Source organism: Mesoplodon bidens, assembly GCF_964165515.1.
Source record: "Mesoplodon bidens genome assembly, chromosome: 10".
NCBI classification, from domain to species: domain Eukaryota; kingdom Metazoa; phylum Chordata; class Mammalia; order Artiodactyla; family Ziphiidae; genus Mesoplodon; species Mesoplodon bidens.
In genome coordinates, this window is record NC_138172.1 from 12,653,962 (window position 1) to 12,677,440 (window position 23,479).

At 41.5% G+C, this 23,479-nt stretch overlaps 1 long non-coding RNA gene across 2 annotated transcripts in view; it reads left to right on the forward strand.

Annotated features, from left to right (window-relative positions):
* LOC308624133 overlaps positions 1 to 23,479 on the forward strand; it is an 864,944-nt gene that overhangs the window by 391,402 nt on the left and 450,063 nt on the right. For both annotated transcript variants that reach the window (XR_014016930.1, XR_014016931.1), the window contains one exon: positions 18,072 to 18,135. This is a non-coding gene — a long non-coding RNA (uncharacterized lncRNA). The remainder of the gene's footprint in view (positions 1 to 18,071; positions 18,136 to 23,479) is intronic.

The window sequence follows — 23,479 nt, forward strand, 5'->3', positions numbered from 1 at the left end:
CTTTATTACTTTTATTTACCAAGGAGTAAGCCCTAATCTTCCCTTTCATTAGACTTGCAGAACAAAGATTTCACACAGGCAGGTAACAGCCGAAGTAAGTTCTCACAAAATGTGAGGCTTTGGTCATTTTAAACTTACATTTGTTTCAAAAATACCTAGATGATAACTTTACAATAAAATGGCTTATTGCCTAGTTTAGAAATGTCAACTGCATTTTACAGGTAGCCCTCAAGTCCATAATAAAGACAAAATCCCAGGCTTAAGTCACATAAGAGTTTATTATAATGATTTGTTACTTTCTGACTTCTAGATAGCTCTCAGACAGAAAATGTTATCTTGGCTATAACATTTTCTTACTTAAATTTGACTCAATTCATTTTTCCCCTCCTGGGAAAGTACTGCTTTATGTGTAAAAAAAGTCACTGAACCAGCGAAAATAACTTAAGGAAACATGTAAATCAGCAGACTAACATCTGCTACCCATCCCCCAACCCCCCCCCACTGAGTCCTCAACACAATGTTGTCTTGTTTTTTTTTTTTTTTTTTGGTTGTATTTTAATGTCCCTTTCAGTGAATATATAGCATACAGTGGCAAACGCTGTTCAGTGAATAGGTTCTTTTTCCCTTCAAAAGTGTTTGAGACTGACAAAAGAAGAGGCCACTGGGCTGGCCTGTCAGTAGGTATAATCCCTGGGACTCACGTGTGGCCCACACTGCCCGCCTTTTGTTCATCGGTTGATCAGTGCCAGGAGGTGAGCAGTGCAGTGGTCTATTAGCTACTCTTAGACAAGGCAGAAATGTCCATTTTGGGGTCTATTGCATGACTGCCTCGCTATTCATTGTTCTGTTCTGTGACCCGAAAATCCCTCAGGTGACTAGGAACGTGATGGTTTCATCACCTGCAGTTCTACAAGTTTGGTGCTTGTTAGTAAAATGATTTTGACTGGACTATGGACATTTTAATGAGAGATTCCTGTTAGTCATCTACAACTATCTTCTCCTATATTGTATATTCCTGAGGATGGAGAGCAAATGTGAGCAGGAGGTGGGATTACTAGAAGAAAAAGAGAAGAAACTCTAAATAAAAGTTGAGGGGTCAATTCAGAAATTACTTGAAACCACCAGAAGTGAAATTAAATTACTGTCTGCTTCATATAACCATTTTCCTCACTAGTTCAGAACATCCAGCTTGAAATTGCACAAAAACACACAGCCAGGTAAAGAGCAAGCTGTACTTGAGGCTTTCAATACAATAGCACTCAGAGAATTTGGCTCTTGAATAAAGGTGTCAGCAAGCCTTGGAATTCCCAAAGAGAAAAACTCACTGCGCCTTTATTCCATTTTCTTAAGGTCTATTGTTAACTAAAGACTCCTTGTCTTTTCAAATTCCTTCATGTGAATGGATGAGGCCAGACATCTGCCAGGATTCGCTCACATTTGCATGCAAATCAGAGACTTCGGGACACACATGGCCCTGGAGCCAACAACACCACTTTTACTCTAGACTTACACTGATCCAAGTACCTTCCTGAACTTTCCAGTTCTCCAGTCCTAGCTCTTAAAAATGAAGTAATGAGCATATTCGAGTAATATTAATTCTTTAGACCATCGTGGCAAGGCAAATTGCGAAACAAAATAACATACTGTCTTTCAAAAAAATCCTACAAGCAAAAGCTCAAGTCAGTAATACCTGTCCCCTCACTGAATTCCACTTTTTCTTTATTTTCTGGGTCTGGGAGTGAAAATGCTAATGCTAACGGTGGCATGAGATTTAGAGAAGGGTCTCTTTTCCTGGACCCTTGGCCTTTTCCTCTGTGGTTGGAATGCCTCGCAACCATTCTCACCCCGGTCATTCATTCATTCAGTTCCAGGCACTGTGGCTACAGCGGTGAACCCAGCAGTCATGGTCCCCCTCTGTCTCTCAGAGCAGGTACCACCGCCGAACCTCCCAGTGCGAGTAGGCAGGCCGGCTCCCTCACAACCGTCCTGGGACGGGTTTTCCCACCAGTCCCGAGTGCGCCGCGGCCCTCCAGCTACTCGATCTTTCCACTCTACCTGGGCTTGCCAAGCAGGGACTCCCCTCCGCGGAGGTAGTCGCTGCAGGGCCCTGGCAAGTGCCGAGTCGGCGGCTGCCCACACCCCTCTCCACGCAGCACAAAGGACACTCGCTGGCAAACTTTGCTCGCCGTCGACCCCGGCCGCGCGGGGAGCCCAGCACCGGCTCCGTGCCTGGAGCGGACCGAGGCTTCCCTGACATTTCAGCATCCTTGGCAAGCCTCCCGAGGCTGCCACCCCTTCTGGACTCAAAACGCGTAGGATGAGGTCTTTTCCCCACTTTGAACGCGCGACAGTTGAGCAGATTTTCCCCAATACCCTGACTCCAGTACACTCGATGCTTTGTGAATTACGCCCCTCATCCCTTTCTTTACCTACAAGGCCACCGCCAAAACATCCTTCCTCTTTTCTCTTTCCACAGCCTGCCACCTTCTTTCCCCTTGTCTTAGTCCTCTTTCCAACTCGCCGGGCCCCCTTTCCGCGCTCTTCCCCGGCTCCGGCTGCCTTCCCCAGTTCACACTGCAGCAGCTCTCCTTCCTCCGGATACCCGGGCATCACCCTCCCCCGCGTCGGTCCCTGAAATCTAGCGGGCTCGCCTCCTGTCAATGCCTTTTGCTCGCTTCTGTTCGGCCTTCCTTCCGAAGTATCGTTCTCCCCGACCCTAGTGATTTTTTTCAGTAAGGAGGTCACTAGATTCCGGTTTCCCCGACTTCGTCATTTTCCCCAGTTTCATGAGCCGCGCCCCCTCGTACCCCTTAGGCCCGCGATCTTGTCCCAGGTTCCCCAGACCCTTCTCGGGCCCGCCGCGCCGCCAAGTTTGCCTCGACTTCCCCTCGCTGCCGCCCACATCTCCCGCCGCTGCCCGGCTAGGCAAGCGCACTTACCCCGAGGCCCGGCTGGCGGGGGTGTCGGGGTGCGCACGGACCAGGCACCGGCGGCGGCAGCAGGAGGAAGAGGAGGAGGAGGAGGACCGGCTGAGCGGCGCCTCCCTCCCAGCCCACAGGCACTGGCTCCTTGGGGGGCTCCCGGCAGAACACCAAGACAGGAGGCGAGGCAGCCACACAAGCAACAGCTGCTGCGCGGGCCTGGGCTCAATCCGGCTCTCGGGGGCCGGGGCAGGGGCAGTCAGGATTGGGAAAAAAGGCAGAAGTGGGGTGCAGAGGGCGGGGCAGCGAGCGTCCAGGTCCGGAGGACGGCGTCCGGGGCGCCTAGGGACGCCACCGCGCGGATGCCGCTGCCCGGGCTGACGCCGGCGGCCCCTCTCCCCGCCTGGAGGGCGCTGCAGGCTCGGACGCACTGGCCTCGCCTAGCTCGCCGGCTTGCTGCCGGCGCCCTCGGTGCGCCCGGCTTTGTGCTCCCCGCAGCCGGCGTGCACCTGGTGTAAGCAAAAGCGGTCAGCTGATGGGCTGCACTCCGATTGGCTGCTCCACGGTCTCCTCCCCTCCCGCCCGACCCCCTTCCTGGCCTCCCCCTCCGGTCCTCCGGCCCCCCACGCCCGCCCCCGGCTCAACCCAGTGCTGGGGCACCATCTGTAGCCGGCCCAACAAAGGCGTAGCGCCGCGGGTCTCAGGTGGCCCGGCCTCCCTGCGTCGCCGCCGCGGCCGCTGCAGGCAGCAGCGGGCTGCCGCTTTTTGTCTAGGGGACGACGGGCTGCGGCTGGGTTAGGCAGGCAAAACACATTGCCGTTTCTTAGAAAAAGACACACCGGGAAAAAAAAAAAAAAAAAAAAAACCCACGCTAGCAGGGCAGCTAGGCACAACGGTGCGAGATCTGTGTGCGACGTAGAACTTGGGCTCCAGGGACTGAGAAGCAGATAAAATTCAACCCGAGAGAACCCAAGTCTCAGTATGAAATCTGACCCTTCCTCCTAAAATGAATGGCGATTCCCTGTGCTGTGTGTACATGTCTGGGTATACATGCCTGGGTGTACGTGCATGCGGGACTGGTCCGAGCCCGTGCCGCGGAAAGAGAGTATTATGACACTTTAATGGACGGCGAAGCAGCTTCTTATTTAGGGAGGCTTTCAGAAAACGTTTCTGAAACTTTGTAATTACAGCTTTCTGATTTGTTAGGTGTGAAAGTTGTGTTCAAATAAGCGGACGATTGAGAATATAGTCTGTTTGGAGAGGGGGGTGTCAGAGAGCAAGGTGGAGACGGTTTTTTGGAAACTGCTCATGGACCTGAGTTTCATCTTCCAAGTGGCCAGCTTAGAGCCAGACTCCAGAGAAGCCCTTGGTGCTTGTTATTGGGGGATCTGATTTAAGCTAGAGCATTATTAACCCCTCAGTGCCAAGCAACTTCACGCAAGAGAATGTGGTGACATTTCCTCATGATGTCCAAGCTTAGAACTTCTGGGGAATTAGGACGGATACTTTCATTATTATAGAATCATCTTTTGAATTCCTTGAAAACATAGTAGAAATTTAACAACAATAATCTTATATCTTGATTCCTATAGCATTTCTTGGTGTCTTTCATAGATGTCTGATAAATATTTGATGCTCTCATATGTCCATTTACTCTATATTATCCTGAAACTGTCATAAATACCAGTGGGTCACAGTGTGCCTTAGAAGGCTCTAGGGAAAGAAGATACTAGGATTTAGGGAAGAAGGTAAGTGAAGAGTAGAAGGACAGCTATAGGAAATGGCCCATTGCAACTAGAGTGGGAGGGTGCTGCCTATAAAAGAAAATTTAAAAACTTGCAAAAGAACTTGCCTAGAACCTTTCTCAAGAGCCATACTTTTGTCTCTTCCTCCCTTTCTCATGCTGATTACATGTAGCTTGGAGTTTGTCCGAAAGAAAGTGGGCCTCTGGTAGAAACACAGAATTTGAATGATCAGGGAAAGACAGAACACAGGTTTCTTAGGGAGTTTCCTTTAGGTTTTTCTGGGAGAGGAGGGGAAACAATGCTGTACCTTGCACAGTGGGGCTTTACAGAGGTAGGTCCTGGGGAGCAGTTGAAGCAATTCTTGGTGGTTTGGAGTTACTTTTCCTAGGGGGCAAGATATCTAACAGCCTCCAGGTTTTGGAAGAGACTTCATGGGAATGGTTTTTAAGCCCAGCTAAGAAGAAACTGAGTCAGACTCCAAGGTATGAACTTTGAAATCAGGCTGACACTGCTTTAAACCCCAGCACTGCAATTTAGGAACTGTGTCCCTCTGGGGTAAGTCACTTTACCTCTTTAAGCCTTAGTTTCCTTGGCTATAAAGTAGGGTTAATAGCAGTATCTATCCCAAAGGGTTGTGCTGTTTAAGTAAGAGTAAGCCTGTAAAATACTTGGTGCAGGTCTTGGTATATAGTAAGCATTCAACACATGGAAGCGCTAGGCATTATTAGCCAGGTAGTGAGGACTAAAGCAAGACATCAGGTCAGACAGGTGGGATGATTATTTCACAGAACCGACACAGGTGACAGAATATTTTAAAAGCACTAGCAGCGCCAATGAGAGAAACAGACTCTGTCTCTCCACTGTTCATTTCTTTTTAAATCACCATATCATTTATTTAAACTAATTTCCTTCTTCCCCAAGGCAAGGGTGAGAACGGAAGCTCTGCCTATTTCCCCTTGACCATTGCATATATTTGGCTCCTGACAGAAGGAGCATCATCAGGAAGAAATGTATGTGCCAGAGTTGGGGAGGGGGCCTGGTTGTGGAGGAGGATGAGGATTGCTGTGTGTTGGGAAGATTGCTGTGGGACAGAGGAGGACAAATGTAGGCAGAGCATTTATAAAGAAATCTGAAGTTTGATTCAGTCATTGGAAATTTGATGAATTGCCTAAATGGTTTATGGGTCCAAATTTTAGGAACTGCCATTTTGTAACTCTGCGAAGCGGTTTCAGGATTGTTTTATCAACTGACACTGAAAAGCCCCTTGTCGTTGGGATGAATGAAGAGGAAACACTCAGTCAACAGACAGGGATAACTAAACCAAACTCATTTGTTTCTTTTGTAGAATCCTCAAATGTATCTGAATTACTCCTAGTGAGCTCACCCAGTTCTGGGGTCCTAAATTTATTAGTAAATATTTATTTCTTTCTTACATATTGGAAAACCTTGGAGGCTTTGGAGGAGAATGGAAGTGGATAGAAGGGCCCAAGAGTTCCCAAGGGAGCCAGGTCTTACTGTTGATGTAGGGAGGAGTTCTTGCCCCTGGAGTTGGCCTTGTTGAGACACTACAAATCCCTTTGGGTTCCCTCACTATCCCCTTGAGGTTCTTCAGCTTCAGTTTGAAGAAACATTATAATTGGTATTAGCCTAATTGTACTGGTCTATGTGGTAAATGAGGGAAGAAAGAAAGGTGAAACTTTAGAAGGTGATCATCTTAGAATAATCTTTAAAAGGACATCTGTATTTTAAGAACAAAATTATAATATGCCATTTTAAGCCACAACTTTTAAAAGTTGAAAATATATCCATCTCTAAGGGCTTAATTTCCAAAATATATAAACATCTCATACAACTTAACAACAAAAAAACAAACGACCCAATTGAAAAATGGGCAGAAGACTTAGACATATTTCCAAAGAAAACATAGAGATGGCCAGTAGGCACATGAGAAGATGTTCAACATCACTAATTATTAGAGAAGGACAGGTCAAAACTACAATGAGGTATCACCTCACAGCAGTCAGAATGGCCATCATTAAAAAGTCTACAAATAACAAATGCTGGAGAGGGTGTGGAGAAAAGGGAACCCTCCTACACTGTTGGCAGGAATGTAAGCTGGAACAGCCACTATGGAAGACAGTTTGGAGATTCCTCAGAAAACTAAAAATAGAGTTGTCATGTGATCCAACAATCCCACTCCTGGACATATATCTGGACAAAACAATAATTCAAAAAGTTACATGCATTCCTGTGTTCATAGTAGCACTATTCACAATAGCCAAGACATGTTAACAACCTAAATATCTATTGACAGATGAATGGATAAAGAAGATGTGGTACATATATACAATGGAATACTACTCAGCCATAAAAAGTAATGAAATAATGCCATTTGCAGCAACATGGATGGACCTGGAGATTAAGAGATTATCATAGTAAGTGAAGTAAGTCAGAAAGAGAAAGACAAATACCGTATGATATCACGTACATGTGGAATCTAAAATATGACACAAATGAACTTATCTATGAAGCAGAAACAGACTCACAGATGTAGAGAACAGACTTATGGTTACCAAAGGTTGCAGTGGGGAGGAATGGAGTGGGAGTTTGGGGTTAGCAGATGCAAACTAGTATGTTTAGAATGGATAAACAACAAGGTCCTACTGTATAACACAGGGAGCTATATTCAATACCCTGTGATAAACCATAATGGAAAAGAATATTAAAATGTATGTATGTATATGTATTACTGAATCACTTTTCTGTGCAGCAGAAATTAACACAACATTGTAAGTCAGCTATACTTCAATAGAAAAAATAATAATAAAGGAAATATATCTCTCTCTAATTGAAATATTAATAGAGTGTTCTTTACAGCCTCTCAATTAAGATTATAGTTTCAAAACTGTAATCATCACCAAACTTTCAGAGGATGATGACTCTAAAACTCATAACTGTGTGATTGTTGTGATCATTGTTAACTCTCACACGAAATGTGTACTTCTCTAAAAATTTTTGACAGTTGAATGACTTTACTACATATTCATATCTCCTGTTCTTTCAGTTTTGTACTGCATATGAAATCATTCCAGTACAAAAAAGTATTCATTAAGGTTTCTGTAATTATGTATTAATTATTTTTAGCAAAATAATTTGATTATTATTAATTAAAATTCTTTTAGCATTTAAGTTAATAATTTGACATGAAACTAAGGTGACCAACCATCTCGGTTTGCCTAGGACTTTGCAGGTTTTAGTCCTAGAAGTTTCACATCTCAGAAACCCCTTAGTCTGGATCAAACCAAGATGATTCATTGTTCTAAATAACTCACATTGATAGGTTTATGGTACTTTTGCAATTTTAGTTGTGTTATAACCTTACACATACACCAAATAATGTCCTTATGCCTGACTGGATCAAGAATCCCATTTCCACTTAATTTAATTGCTGCATACATAGCCCTCGACAGTCATCTAAGCCAACCTCCTTATTTTACACATAAGAAAACTAAGCCCTAGAAAGGGACTGTGCCAGTCTGTTGACAAAGCCTACACTAAAAACTACACTATATACTGTTTGAAGGCAGAGACCAGATGGCTGTCTCCTAGCCCAGCACCCAGCATGTAATCAGTACTCAGTAAACATTTTTTGAATGGATGAATTCAATCAACTAATAAATTAATGTCTCTATATAATTAGAACACATATATCATGAGCATTTTCTTCATATTATTAAAAAGTCTTTAAAACTATAATGCTTTATGGCTGTATAATTCCACCAGTCTTCTGTTGGTAAGAAATAAGGCCTTTATCAGTTATTTGCTAAAACATATGTTATAGTAAACATACTCATTAGAAATGCCCATTTTGGTTATTGAACTATGGATACATAAACTATAGCTTGGATCATCAATTTAACATATTCAATTTTTTCTGTTTTCATTACTATTTATTTTTAGACAGCCAGGCCTTACTAAAAAATAAAGGATTATTTATGTTTTTTGCTTCTGTGTTATAAAGATTTTAGTTGATATGTTTGTTCTCAGTTATTTGCTCTCCATTCTGATTTCTCTTTTGCCTGTATAATATTAGCTAACATAAATTAACGTTAATTAAGTACTTACTCTGTGCCAGGTAATACACTTAGTAATGTTTCTTATATTGAAAGAGGCAATATACTATAATAGTTACAAGCTAGAGCTCTTTATTCACGTTACTAAGGTTTATATTCCAGCACAACCTGTATGGATTTGAACAAGTTATTTAAGTCCTCTTTGTAATTGCATCTATATCATGCGGTTTGTGAGGATTAAAGAGATGTTTATGTGCCTAACATATAGCAAGCATTCACTAAATATTAATGTATTAGTAAATATAATGCTAGCTGCTGGAACAAATAAAGAACCCCAGGAGCTTAAATAAGGCAAATTTATTTCACACTTGTGTAACAGAGTGTGTTCCTGGCTGGGTGGCCTCCACATGGTCATTCAGGGTGTAGGCTGCTTCCATCTTTTGATTCTTCTTCCTCTCTTTCTGCAGACTCCTTCCCATTCACACAGAGGATGGGGAAACAAAGACAGAAGAAAGGACCACACAGGAAAATTTTATAGGCCAGGCTAAGAAATGGCTCACATCACCTCCATCTACGTTCTACTGGCAAGAACTCAGATACATAGCTACACAGAATAGCAAGGGAAACTGGCAAAGGTAGATGATGTGTGTGCCTAAGAGTAGAGGAAAGTTTACAACACACAGCAATCTGTATTAAATATATAGCAACATATATTAGAAATACAGCAATCTCTCTTACTGTTGGTTCTCATCTTGCTTAGTCCTCATAACAAGTTTGACAAGGTAGGAGAGCGAGGACATGACTGACTCAGGGTCATACAGCAAGGAGGAGGCCATAATTACAGCAAACAAAACATACATAGAACAGCTGCTAGACAGGGCTTTCCAATTCTTACTTCCTTCTTTTAACTATTATAAAAATTTTTAATTGAAGTATAGTTGATGCATAATAGTATACGTTGCAGATGGACAATACAGTGATTCACAATTTTTAAAGGTTATACTCCATTTATAGTTATTATAAAATATTGGCTATATTCTCCTCTCACTTCCTCTTAAAACTGTTCTTGGTGGATGGCTAACCTGATTACCCTCACCATATTGCCTTCCCGAAGTTCCCAGAGAACTTAAAGCACGGAGAGGTGACTGTCAGCTGCCCCAATAGCAGCTTGTACTCCTTCTTTCATTGACATCCTTTTTCTTTCAGTAATCATAAAACTTTAAAGAAGTTCAGAATATTTCCTCGTAAGAAAATGCTTAGAGACTACTGCACTGGAATCCAGTGCCCCTATTACCATAAATTTAATATCCACATTTACTTTTAGTCCTAGGGGCCTACCAGGCTATAAAAGAAAGATTGTCAGGCAGAGTAGACACAAATGCGTTATACACATCCTGCAGAAACACGGAAGCTCACAGAATTTCCCTACGTTTCATCCAACACCTTCCTCTGTCAAGTTTGTCTTCGTTTTTTACTGCACTCCATTTTATAACAGAGACATTCACACTTTATATCTCTGAGCATGTTAACAGTCTCTTCTGAGTAAAACATTGCCTGTATTCCATTTTCATGGATAACTTAACTACTCTCCTACCAGACCGATCATCTAATGAAATCCTTATTCCTCTGAAGTTTGATTCACATTGTACCCTTGAGTCTGTATCCTGCCCAAACCTTGCACTGTACACAGTCTTTTGGAAAAGAGACTTAATTTTGAGTTTTGTGACTTTGAGAGAAGAAAAAACCACAGAGAGATGTGCGATATGTAAGTGGTGACTTAGGCTTGTCGTTAGAAACGAGGCTGTATTGCAATTCAGTTCACCAAGTACCATAGGATTTGAGGGCTGAAAAGAACCTTAGAGATAATCTGGCTCAACCCTTTCATTTCACAGATGAACAAACTCAAGTCTCAAGAATGCTAACATTTCCTTGTACCTCAAGAGCATCTGGAAAGTTTGGGTGGATTTAAACCCTTATCCAAGGTCACACTGCTGGTTAGTAGGAGCACTAAAGCTAAAATCTTGTTCTTTGATTTTTAGGTCAGGAATCTTTCTCTAGCATTAGTATAACTTTAACTGGGATCCTCAGGCCCCCCAGGATTTGGGGGATACACTCTCAGGAGTCTGCTAGGTTGCTATAAGAAAATTTTATTTGTTTGAATTCCAATAATAATCTGAAAAATTAATATAAGCATATTCTGAATCATTTGAATAGCATCCTTATAATTGAACGAAGAAAAATGCCATCTAGTGCCAGTGTTTGTGTTTATGTTTGTGTTTATGATCACGTTCGTGCCAAGTAGTACCACTTAAAGTATTTGGAACTGGGCTTCCCTGGCGGCACAGTGGTTGAGAGTCCGCCTGCTGATGCAGGGGACACGGGTTCGTGCCCTGGTCTGGGAGGATCCCACATGCTGCGGAGCGGCTGGGCCCGTGAGCCATGGCCGCTGAGCCTGCGCGTCCGGAGCCTGTGCTCCGCAAGGGAGAGGCCACAACAGTGAGAGGCCTGCGTACCGCAAAAAAAAAAAAAAAAAAAAAAAAGTATTTGGAACTAATGAGAGAAAAATGGGGTGGTTTCGATGTAGAAATGTTTTCTCACCAGGTGAAGGCCACATGATGTCTCAGCACATTCCAAGAAAGAAGGTTCCTGAGAAATTTCATGAGTTGAAAAGTGAAGGGAGAAAAAAAAGGATAAGAGCACTGAATCACCCCACAACATGGAGTAGTCTAAACTAGAGAGAGAGAGAGAGAGAGAGAGAGAGAGAGCATGAGTACCATGTTCACACTTAAAAAGGTGACTTAATTTTATGGAAAAAAGGGGAAAAGTTCAACTCTTACATAAAATTGATGGTTGAATTTGAGTTTAACTGGTTTGATAGGTTTTTTTTGTTTTTTTCTAAACAGTTTTATTTAGCTATAATTGCTAGTATGAGTTGAATTGTGTCTCCACAAATTCATATGTTGAAGTTCTAACCTCCAGGACCTCAGAATGTGACTTTACTTGGAAATAAGGTCATTGCAGATGTAATTAGTTAAGATTAGTCATGCTGGAGTAGGGTGGACCCCTAATCCAAAATGACTGAGTCCTTCTAAAATGGGGAAATTTGGACATACATGCACATGGGCAGAGCACTAAGTGAAGACAAAGGCAGAGATCAGGGTAATGCTTCTACAAGCTTCTACAGGGAACACCAGTGTTTGTCAGCAAACCACCAGAAGGAAGCGGAAAGCCACAAAACGGATTCCCCCTCGCAGCCCTAAGAAGGAACTAACCCTACCTACACCGTGATCATGAACTTCTAGCTTTCAGAACTATGGAAAAATTTCTGTTGTTTAAACCACTCCGTTTGTGGTATCAATACTTTGTTATAGCAGCCCTAGCAAACTGATACAATTGCTATATAATAAATTGCACATATTTATAGTATCAAATTTTGACCTCTGTATACACCCATGAAACCATCATCACAATCAAGATAATGAAAACATTCATCACCCTCAAAGGGTTCTTTGTGCTTCCTACCCTCTGTGCTCTCCTCCTTGCTGCCCATCCCTAGGTTCAGTAAACTCACCTGCTTTCTCTACATTAATTTGTACTTTCTAGAATTTCTTTCACTCAGCATAATTATTATGAGGTCCTTCCATGTTGTTGTGTGTTTTAATAGTTTGTTATTTGCTGCTGAGTAGAACTCCATTGTGGATATACCACAATATGTTTATTCATTCACCTGTTGATGGGCATTTAAATTGTTTCCAGTTTTTGCTTATTACATATAACACTACACTGAGTAATTGTGTTCAAGTCTTTATCTGGATGTATGCTTTGATTTCTCCTGGGTAAATACCCAAGCATGAAATGACTACATCATACGGTAGGTGGATTTTTTTTTTTTTTTTTTTGCTTTTTAAAAAGTGCCAAACTATTTTCCAAAGTGGTGGTACCATTTTTTATTCCCAGCAGCAGTGTATAGGAGTGACAGTAAGCCTGCACATTAACGACTCTTGAAGGTGAATGTTTTCAGGGAGGCAGGGAATTTTAGATGCTCTCAGAAACCACCCTGCCTATTGCCTTACACCAGACTTGACTCACACACTTAGATTACTGGCCTGTTTGGTTTTGAAATGTACAACCTATGATTTATAAATTGGTTTAGAATTGGCTCTTCAAATATATTATGCAAATGTTACTTGTATATAAGTCTCTAAAGAGTCCTGGGCTAAAGACAGAAGATATAAGTGTGCCAGTGACCAGTCATGTACCTCCCAGTGTGCCATCTGCCAGCTTAAATGTACACCCTGAAAAGTCAGAGTAAAGACATCTGTCCAGCCTGCCTCCTCAGAAGGTGGTTTTTTGGATCAAGTCAAACTCTTCAGTGAAGCACTTTGCAAAATCTGGAATATGTCAGCCATTTTCTTCATGATGCCGGGAAAATGGAAGGTCCTCTGAGAGATGGGCTTCCAGCATGAGGCTTCCACAGACTGTGACAGCCTGCGTGACTGGGTGGGCTCTAATGTGGAGTGTGTCGGCCAGCTGCTCCTGTTCCCTTCCCCCTCATTCCTGGGCAGAAAAAAAGTTACCTGCAGACGCTGAGACAAATAACTAAATGCCCTCTGGGGCAGTTCCTTTTGAAATCTGAAAGGCGTTTGGGATTGGAAGACCGGAAACAATTTTCTCTGGAATTTTCCCTATCATAGTTAAGATTTTGTTTTAATAAGAAGAAGAAGGAGGAGGAGGAGAAGGAAAAGAAGAAAAATATAGCAGCTAACTCTTATTAAGCATATATTATGTGCTAGGCATGGTGCAATTTTTGCGTGGATTCCATGTAGTTCTTACAACAATCCCATGAGATGGGTAGGTATGATTATCACTCTTGTTTTTTTCAGATAGGGTAATTGAGATCTTAAGGAGGGTAGATAACATGCCCCAGATACCAGAACTCATGCTCTTAGCTATGCTATAGTATATAATCTCAGACTCCATCTGTGATACAGTACTATAATCTGAAAGACCTGCACCATTTTGGTCATATTGACATAGATACACCTTTTGGGAATAATTTTTTTAATTAAAAAAAAAAGATTGATGTAGCATTCTAGGAACTGTCCCCAAATATCTTAATACTTTTGGAAAGGAGAAATCTGAGGAATACTAATCACATTTTATTAGACTAATGGAGACATTCACAAAATAATAAGATTTGATAGTATACAGCAGGACATTTGAAAACTTTTGAAATGTAAAAGGAAACAATATTTTAATTTGTAAAACTGGAGCTTTTTAAAAAGTGTGCAGGAAGGGCCAGCCAAAGGCCACCTAGGTGATTCTTTTTTTTTTTTAAACGTAGATTTTATTTATTTATTAATTTTTGGCTGCATTGGGTCTTCGTTGCTGCGCGCGGGCTTTCTCTAGTTGCGGCGAGTGGGGGCTACTCTTTGTTGCGGTGTGCCGGCTTCTCATTGCGGTGGCTTCTCTTGTTGCAGAGCACGGGCTCTAGGCATGTGGGCTTCCATAGTTGTGGCTTGAGGGCTTCAGTAGTTGTGGCTCCCGGGCTCTAGAGCACAGGCTCAGTAGTTGTGGCACAGGGGCTTAGTTGCTCCATGGCATGTGGGATCTTCCTGGACCAGGGCTCGAACCTGCATCCCCTGCATTGGCAGCCGGATTCTTAACCACTGTGCCACCAGGGAAGTCCCACCTAGGTGATTCTTAAGGACTGGGCAATTGGATCTGGTTTGCCAAGGTCACTTTCTGGAACATCACTTGGTGAGTCTATCATGAGAATTGGATTCTAAACTCAGCTTTACCACTAATAGCTTCACTTCTCTGAACCCCAAGTTCTTTGTATATAAGAGAACTGATAGAATCAGAACTGATAGGCAGCTGATAGAATCTGTAGTTGTCACATTTTCTTCCTCCCAGAATTCTTTGGTTAAATAAAATCATAAGGAAACACTACATCAAGACATAAAAGCAAATTTGTCTGGGTTTTTGGTTGCAACCACCAAATCTACTGTAGGTAGTTCAGGTAGGAAGAGCTTAATAAAAGGTACAAGTTAGCCTACAGGGTCTCTGGAAGGCTGGACAGCTGGGCATGCATATTGCCCATCCAGGAACAAAGCAGCTAGAGAATTTTCCACCATGCCCCTATTCTGGTGGAAGCCACATTGTCACTTGCCCATCACTTGATACCTACCACACTATAGACTGGAATCCAGAAACTCTACACATCTCTGCCTAATGATGCTCTCATTGTCCTTGCCAGAAGATCTGAAACCCCAGCCTATGGCTGCCTTTTCATGTAGCTCACTTGTACCTGTGTGTTGCTTGACTGAACCCAGGCACTGTGCAGGACAGGAGGCCAGATAGAAAGGGGTTGCAATACGTGCTGGGTGGGTCAGCTCACAACATATGCCATCAGTGCTCATTGAAGGTGAGCAGGAGCCCCTATTTGACCGTTACCTGTCACTGTTCCTTGATGCTGTTGGGACCCTGTTGGCTGGTCACTCACTAATCAGGCTCCCTGGGCTCTATAGACCAAAGGTAGAAAACAACCAAACTAGATTATTTCTAAGATTCTCTCTAGTGTTAAAATTTCTTGATTCTATGCATTTCTAAGGTTAAATTAGAGAAGTTTAAAGAATTATTTCCTGTAGGATTCAGCTAATTCCAATATATTCTCTATAATTAGAGTAGTTAAGAATATTATACTCAAGGAGTATGGCTTCATCTACATTTACATTTTGCTTGATTCCCTCAATTAGGTATATTGGTACAAGAACATCCAATTCACACAAAAGGAGAGAAAAGGGAGGGCAAGGGAAAGAAAGGAGGGACATTTGACAAAGACGTTGCATGGGATTTTTTTTTTTTCAGAAGGGCATATTTAGGGCCTTTCGAGGGAAGCATTTTTAAGTTTGCAAATACTTGCAGATGCAAGTATAGGAAAACTGCTTACAGTGTTTGGCACAGGTTCAGATCTACAAATTCCAAGCACAAAGTTTCAAAAATCAGAAGAAAGAACAAGCAAACAATCCACCTTAAATATACAAAGATCTGTTTACATTATCTTTTACTCCCTAACATCTGTCAGTTACCAGAAAATAACTCTTCTGGTTATTATCTGGACACCCCAAAGACAACAGAAATCAGTGAGGTACCACATTATTACGCATGGCATATCCATTAACTGTATGGTAACATGGAACGTACTATGTCCTTGTGCCTAAGAGCTTGGCTTCTGGATTCAGTCCCTTTAGAAGCTTTAGTCAACTTATCCATAGGATGGTAATAATAATAGTAATGGTGTCATGTTGTTGCAAGTATTAAATCGGCTAATTATTAGCACATTGCCTGAGACATGAGAAATGTTTTCTAGAACAGTCTTTGGGGCACCTGCCTTGACCTTTGCTCCTTTGGAAGCCCAGTTGGTGTTGACAGTCGAGCAGTGATTTGGGGAGGCTGCTGCCCAGGAGAGGAAATGTGGCTCCACCAATTGATCTTCTAGCAGAGAGAGATGTGATATTCATAAATGTTCATTGACCCCCAAGTCCTCTACCATCATCAAGTTGTAGAGACAGAGCTCTTCCTTGCTTGGAACCTTCTTTATTTCTTTAAGATTGTCATTAGTGTTTATTACAGACTAATTTCATCTATATATGATTCAGTGAACACTGATGAACATTGACTACAGGCAAAACACCATGGTCCATGAACTGGGAGGCTGGACAAACATGGACACAAATTCAGCAAATATATAGGGAGTTTCTACTATGTTTAGGGGCTATTTTTGGCTCTGAGCTTTAGCTAGGCCCTAGGGAATCTGATGTAGGCTGTGGTGGGGACATGGGAGAATGATGCTAAAGAAGCAGATGTTAGGATTGACTCTGCCCCTACATATGTGGGAAAACCACAGGTAGGGTGACCAACTATCCCAGTTTGCCTGCAACTGAGGGGTTTACTGGTGCACAAATTTTTTCTTTTTCAAACAGAGACTGAGTGATTTCCCAGGATGCAATATTTTGGTGCCCCAAACCAGAAAGGTCAGTCTAGACCAGAGTGAGCTGGTCATACTAACAGGTTTTATATCCACTATTAGGCAGCCTCTCTACCTTGGAGGACTTTAACTCCCTGCATCTAAAATGAGAAACTCTGCACTGGGAGGTAGCTGTGATGTGGTCCAAAGTGGTCTGGAGTGGGGTTTAAGAGGGCAGATGAGACTCTGGCCCTAGCTCTTGGTATTGTGATAACCCTTGACAAATTAATTACCTCTCCAAACCTCAGTTCCCTCATCTAGAGAAGCAGGTATTGTTTAGATACCTACCCTCTGTGTGTTTGAATAGGTTAAATGACATAGTACACATGCCTAGCACAGAGAAGAAATGCAGTATTTAAAAATTTTTCTGTCTTCAATTAAGAAAACATACTACCCTGGCTTAAAAATAAGAAATTTCATATACATGTGCTGGTCTGCATTAAGCTTCGTCATTTGTGCTTCATGTATTGCCCTGGAAATTCTCTTTAAATGTTTTCATTGGTTGAACTCCAAGTGCATGTGTGAACTTTTTATGTCTTGGGTATCTTTTAAAAGCTTCTAGAACTTAGCGTGGTCAAATTTTGGGAACATAAAGTGCTGCGGTTACTTTGTCAGGCCCCAGAGATAAAATATGCAGCAAATATTTATTTTTTATGTGTTTTTTAAAATGCAAGTCTACCATGATGAATGTTATTTTTATATAGATCATAGGAGCCAGCTCAGATTATATCCTTTTGAAGCCTCCCCCCTTACCTAAGTTATTGCATCTTAATCCCTTTATCTGCATGATTTCCTTGCCATGTGCAAATTTAAGGGAAAGGAAAGGTGACAGAGACAGGACAGATGTATACATTTTGCCATGTAAAGTAGGCAGAAATCTTTCTGTGCCATGAGTCTGAGAAAACACAGTTGAAATGTCAAAAAAAGAAACAACAGGCCCAAAACGGAGTCCCAAGTCAGCAAATGGAGACTTCATACCCAACCTAATTGCAGTTTCAGCCTCTCCCAGGAATGTGACCTTTAATCAGTCAATCTGGAATTATCTGGTCGGTATTAATGAGGTAATCTGCCTGAAAGCCCCCTGCCTTTCCCCAAAGGAAGGTGACCTTGCCTGAAACAATCCATTCTTCACTAGAATAGCTTCCTTGCCCTGCCTCCTTCTGCCTATAAAAGTTTTCCATTTTGTACAGCTCCTTAGAGCTCCTTTCTATCTGCTAAGATGGGATGCTGCCCGATTCATGAATCATGAAATTAAGCAAATTAGATCTTCAAATTTACTCCGTTGAATTTTGTTTTTTAACAGACTTGGTGGCAATGGTGGAGTCGAAGGAGACTTCCAGTGGCTTCAGGGACAATGAGAAACAGAGGTATAGTAACCGCAAACTCTTCTGAGTTCTGTCTTTCTCACCATTTCTGAGGGCTGTGGGTAAGTTTTTCTTGGTTCTGAGCTCTGTTCTCTTTGTGTCAAGCTCCTGATCTAATTGGCTTTGCAGTACAGGGCAGGTCAGCATGAGTGAGCAGATGGTCCCATCCAGATCCCAACACCCAAGCCTTTGGTTCAGTCCACAGTTTTCCATTTGATTGGAAAACCTCAGCCTTTGGTTCTGTCCCTAGATTCCACATTGGGAACTGCTGGCAGTTTAGTCTGTAGTTCCTCATTTGTCTGGAATCAGCCTGAAGTTCCCTTTCTTTGGGATCTGCTGGTTCAGTTCTTTCCCCAGCCCTCAGTTCCATGGGAACTGCTGTTGGTGTACACAGGGCCTTCTATTGGCCATTCCACAGTAACATCTCAGTGATAATGCTGGTATGTTAATGTGCACATGAAGTAGAGGCTATTGCTAATGGGCATCTCAGAAGCCAGAAAGCCACAGAAATGTACACAAGTCAAGCAATTAAAAGGTGTTAGAGTGCTCACCCCTACCACACCCATGTTAGGTTAAGTTGGTCATGGAATGGGTTAGATTGACATTGACCTGCCAATCTCGAGAAAATTTCTGTGCAGTGAGGTACACTGCAAAACATTACACAATTTCCCAACCCAGAGGCACATCCCTTTTAGGTATTAGTTTGGCTCCAAGAGACCCAAAGTTTTAGCTAAAATAAATAAATTAATTAACGATAATAAAATGGAATGCTTAAATTCCAAAGAGTTGGGCATGCCATCTCTGGCACAGGTGCTTATTTTATGTCTAAGAACTATGGTCCCAGAAGCTATAAATATCTACAAAAATGGCAAAATCTTACTAAAGGCAATCTAGTATTACAATGGCCATTATGGGGAATGTTCCAATTAGACAAGATTGTTCATTTAAGAAGTGCAGTTGAAAGCAAGGGTTCCTGAATTAAACAAACAGAATGGGATACCTATTTTAGTTGGTGTGCAGAAACATCCAAAAGGCTTCAAGATTCCAAAATAGCGTCAATGAAAAATTTGTTGCAAAAGACTAATGGAAAATTAAAGACCCAAGAGGTACCTAAAACTGATGCTGAAAACTCGGCCTCTGTGCACTGTGCTAAATTAAATCTCAGAGACAGAGTTTTGGGTAAAGTAGAAGAGAAGAGCTTTAATGCTTTGCCAGGCAAAGGGGGACACAGCAGGCTCCCGCCCTCGAAAACTGTGGGTCCCAAGCTGGGAGGATTTGGTGGGAAGTTTTTATAGCAATGGTTCAAGGGTGGGGTTGCTGATAATATTAGGGTGTGTGCAGGGCCTGCACTCCTTTAGCCTGGTCTCAGGTAATCTCTTGATGAGCTTCTCTAGTTCCTTTAATATGGCCTCAGGTGGTCTTCTCTGGAATTAAGAATGCTGACATCTTCCATTCTTGGGAGTTTTAGTTCTATAAAGAGCTTAAAGATATTGTTATGTGTATCCCTTGAGAACCAGGACCCTGCCCCAAGGCTGCACTATTGTTTCTTGACTGCTCCTCCCTTGTCTCTGCATCCCCTCCCTTCCCTGATTAGCAACTGTTTGAATCTGCCCTTTGGAACTCAGGGAGGGTCATGGAGGCTGGAGTCTGTTCCCTGCAAACAAGAAACAGGGGACACAGAAAGGCTTCCAAGGAGCCCCACAGGGTCCTGCTCAGTTTCAAAACAAAGGCAATAAAACTGATATAACTCCTACTGTTCCCCTCTGTCCTTTACCAGTGTGCTCATATTCTACTAATCCTCCACCTAAACTGCCTTTCAACTACAAAGAGACTATTAAACAGTTGCCTTTTAAAATAACACCACCTGAGGTTTCAGGAGATCCTCTTTAGGTATCTTTCACTCCGCTTTTACACACGGAACTAAAGGCCATAGTTAAAGAATTTTCTAAACCTAGGGAGGATTCCCAAAAGTTTTCTGAAGAGTTTAGAGTTTTTATCAGGGTGTATGACCCTGGGTTGTCAGATCTTTGTCAGCTTGTGCACATGTTGGTAGGACCTGATGAAGCCAAAAAATGGATGTGTGAAGCATAATGACATAACCCTGAGGAGGAGATCCTCAGTGTTCAACATGGTCCCCTCATGGACCAAAAAATAAAGCTCACGACATAACAACCAATCTTTTAAAAGCCATTCCTAAAGTCTTCCCTACCCACATTGGTTGGTCTGTTATTCAAACATGTAAACATAAGAAAGATGAATCTGATGCAGATTTTAAAGTCTGTCTGGAAGCTCTTTTCCTAAGGCATTCCAGGTTTCATTCAATAAACAAGGTCACTCAACCTGCTCTAGGTACCCTGTTTGTAAAGAAATTATCTCCTGAGATAAATGGACTAATAAAAGGGCAGAAAATAGGATGGAAGGCTGCTGGTTTGACTGAATTCATGACCATTGCTGAGCACTTTGCAGGTATTTTGGAGCAAGACCACAAGCAAAAATCTGCTAAGCTATTGGCCTTACAGCTACAACAGCTCTAAGTCCTGGCACCCAAAACAACACCTGGGCCTTCTATATCACACCCTCATAAGCAACATCAAAATGCTGGCCCAGGGACTGATGTCTCACTTGTAATCAGCTGGGGCACTGGGAAGCAAAGTCCTCAAAGGCTCTATGATATGTCTTCAACATCATCTCAAATGCTCCCATTTGTCCCCCTAAAGGAGGGCCCCCATGTGGGCCCCTTCAAGAGCTGATGGGCCTCTGAGGGACACTCTGGTAAACTGCTAGCAGTAATACTTTTAAACAGCCAAGGGAAAACTAAAATTAAAATTAAAAAAAAATCTTGCCAAGTTCTGGTGGATATCATAGCTATACTCTGTACTTAAAACCCTATTCATAGCCGGCATGTTGTATCCTGGAAAAACTGGCAGAAGTCAGTAAAGGGTGAGAATTCTTACCAGAGTCTGCTCTCCTGAATCTCTGTCTGTAATACCAGGTAGACAGAGGAAAAGAAAATATCTTTTGCATCCTTTTTGGGGATACCTCTTGAAGAGGAATTATTCAATATTGCCAAAATTATTTAATTATTTACTGTTTGTCCGGGCTAAAAAGTAACAAGATATTTGAAAGGATTTTTTTGTTTTGTTTTGCTTTGTTTTGTTTTAAGTAGCTCTGTCATCAGAAGTTGGCCAAATCTGAAGATGATATTCAGAGCCTGATAGAAATTTTTTTTTTTTAAAGCCTTCTCCCCTAAGCTAAAAGAAAACTATGTACCCAGAGGGAGATAAAAACCTTCTGAAGCTTTTGTGAAATGATTTACTAAAACATTCCAAAGGCAAACAACTTGTAGGTGTTGTAAAAATTCTGGCCCTAGGGAACAAAAGTCCTTATTGGAGGATCCTGCATTCTTTCTCTGTGCCTTTGAGATGTAAATGTTCTATGTGGTCTTTGCTTAGAACTCTTATCTTCTTATCTAGGCCATCTCCTTGAAATGAAAACTTCAGGGAGGTAATTCTTATCAGAAGGAAAAAAGTAAAGGGGGAAAGGTTATTTTGAAACAGGCAAATGGAAAATCTTAAGTGTCTTCTTCACTACTATTAATAAAAAGCTTTAGGGAATTCCCTGGCAATCCAGTGGTTAGGACTCAGCACTTTCACTGCCAAGGCCTGAGCTGGGGAACTAAGATCCCACAAGCCATGTGATGCGGCCAAAAAAAAAAAAAAAAAAATTAATAAAGATCATGCTTTCTCAGTCTTTCTTCCTAGCTGAGTTTTCTGCAGTCCTCTGTTAAATACAGATGTTCTTAAGGTTCTATCTTTGACCCTCTTTTTAAGTATTTTTTTTAAAAAAAAGCTTTAGCTATCTGAGCAGGTAACTTTAAGTTTTTCCAACTGCCAGAAACGTAATTTGGATCCAACCATTTTTATAACTAGTGAATTTTGTATTATTGTGTCTGACTCATGGCTAAAATTTTTAAACAGAAGTTATAAGGTGTCTGTTTGTGTCTGTCTATATGTTTGTGTGTATCTGTGTATATGTGTTGTAGATACATGGTGTTTTCTACCTCTGGATGATATTACTATAATTGATTTGTAGAAGAGCTCTATTTGATTGGGTGGAAGAGAATTAAGTGCTTATATAAATTAAAGATTCCTAAAGCTCTTGGAAATATAAAAACATAACTCAAATTCAAGTTCTCATAATATAGGATTAATCTTTAGTAAATAAAAGCTAGTTTAAGGTTTTTGGTTTAATTAAAACAGGCATATCTTTAGAGTTATCAGCATTAAATATAATCCTTTCATTCTATCTGGGTTTACTAATAAGTTCATGTTATCTCCTACAAAATTTGTTGGCCAGAAAAATAACTTGGGATGATGATTACCTTTGTATAATGTCTAATGTATAATGTTTTGCAGGTAATCAAAACATGATTATTAAGAACAAGTGGTTTAAAGATGTAATAGATGTAAATGGAGTAAGAGTTTCTAGGTGAACTTTTCGCCAGGTTCCAAAGTCTTTGGTTACTTGTAACCTTGAGGTTTTGCTAAGTTAATTTAAATGATGAGTTAAGGCAAATTTACTGAATATCTAGATTATCTCCAAATAAAAAACTGAAACATTACTAAAAACAGGTTTATACATTCTTGGCTTCCTTTAGCAGAGGAACTAAAGATATTTTGGTCTAATGGTAAACATGTTTTGTGTCACATTGGAAATGTACTATGAGGAAAATATACTTTTAAGAATTATGAAATGTATTCATAAATTTGTCAGTAACAGACTATTCACAACTGTTTAATGCTATTAGAAAGAAAAAGGGCAACATCTCTGTATGCATGTGAAGTAGGATTGTGTTTTTGGTAAGAGAAGGAATGAGAAACAGAGATGCATGTTTTTTGAGGGAAAAGAAAGTAATTTTGTCCTAATGTGAGACTGGGTATTTCAGAGTAGGAAAGAGGAAAAACAGAACAGAATCTGAACGTTAAAAAGAAAGTTGTAGAAGCTTTGTGAAAAAGGAGTCTAGAAAGAAACTGTAATGTGTGGACAAGCTGGCTAAGACTGCAAAGGATCCAATTACATTTTTTAAAAAGTGAATGCCTAGATGGCTGGTGTATAACTGATCAGTGCCTTTTAGGTTACCTAACTGTGCCCCTACCTCTTCACAGACAGACTGAGACATCTCACTAGTCCACTCCCTTGAGTTTACATCGTTGAGTTAGGAAGAACCTACCAGGATGCTTTCATAAATCAGGATTTGCTTTGGCAGGCCTCTAATTCCCTGGTTAGGACTAAATGTAAATGAGGCTATGATCAGGAACCTCTCCTTAACTCTTGAAAGTACTGCGGA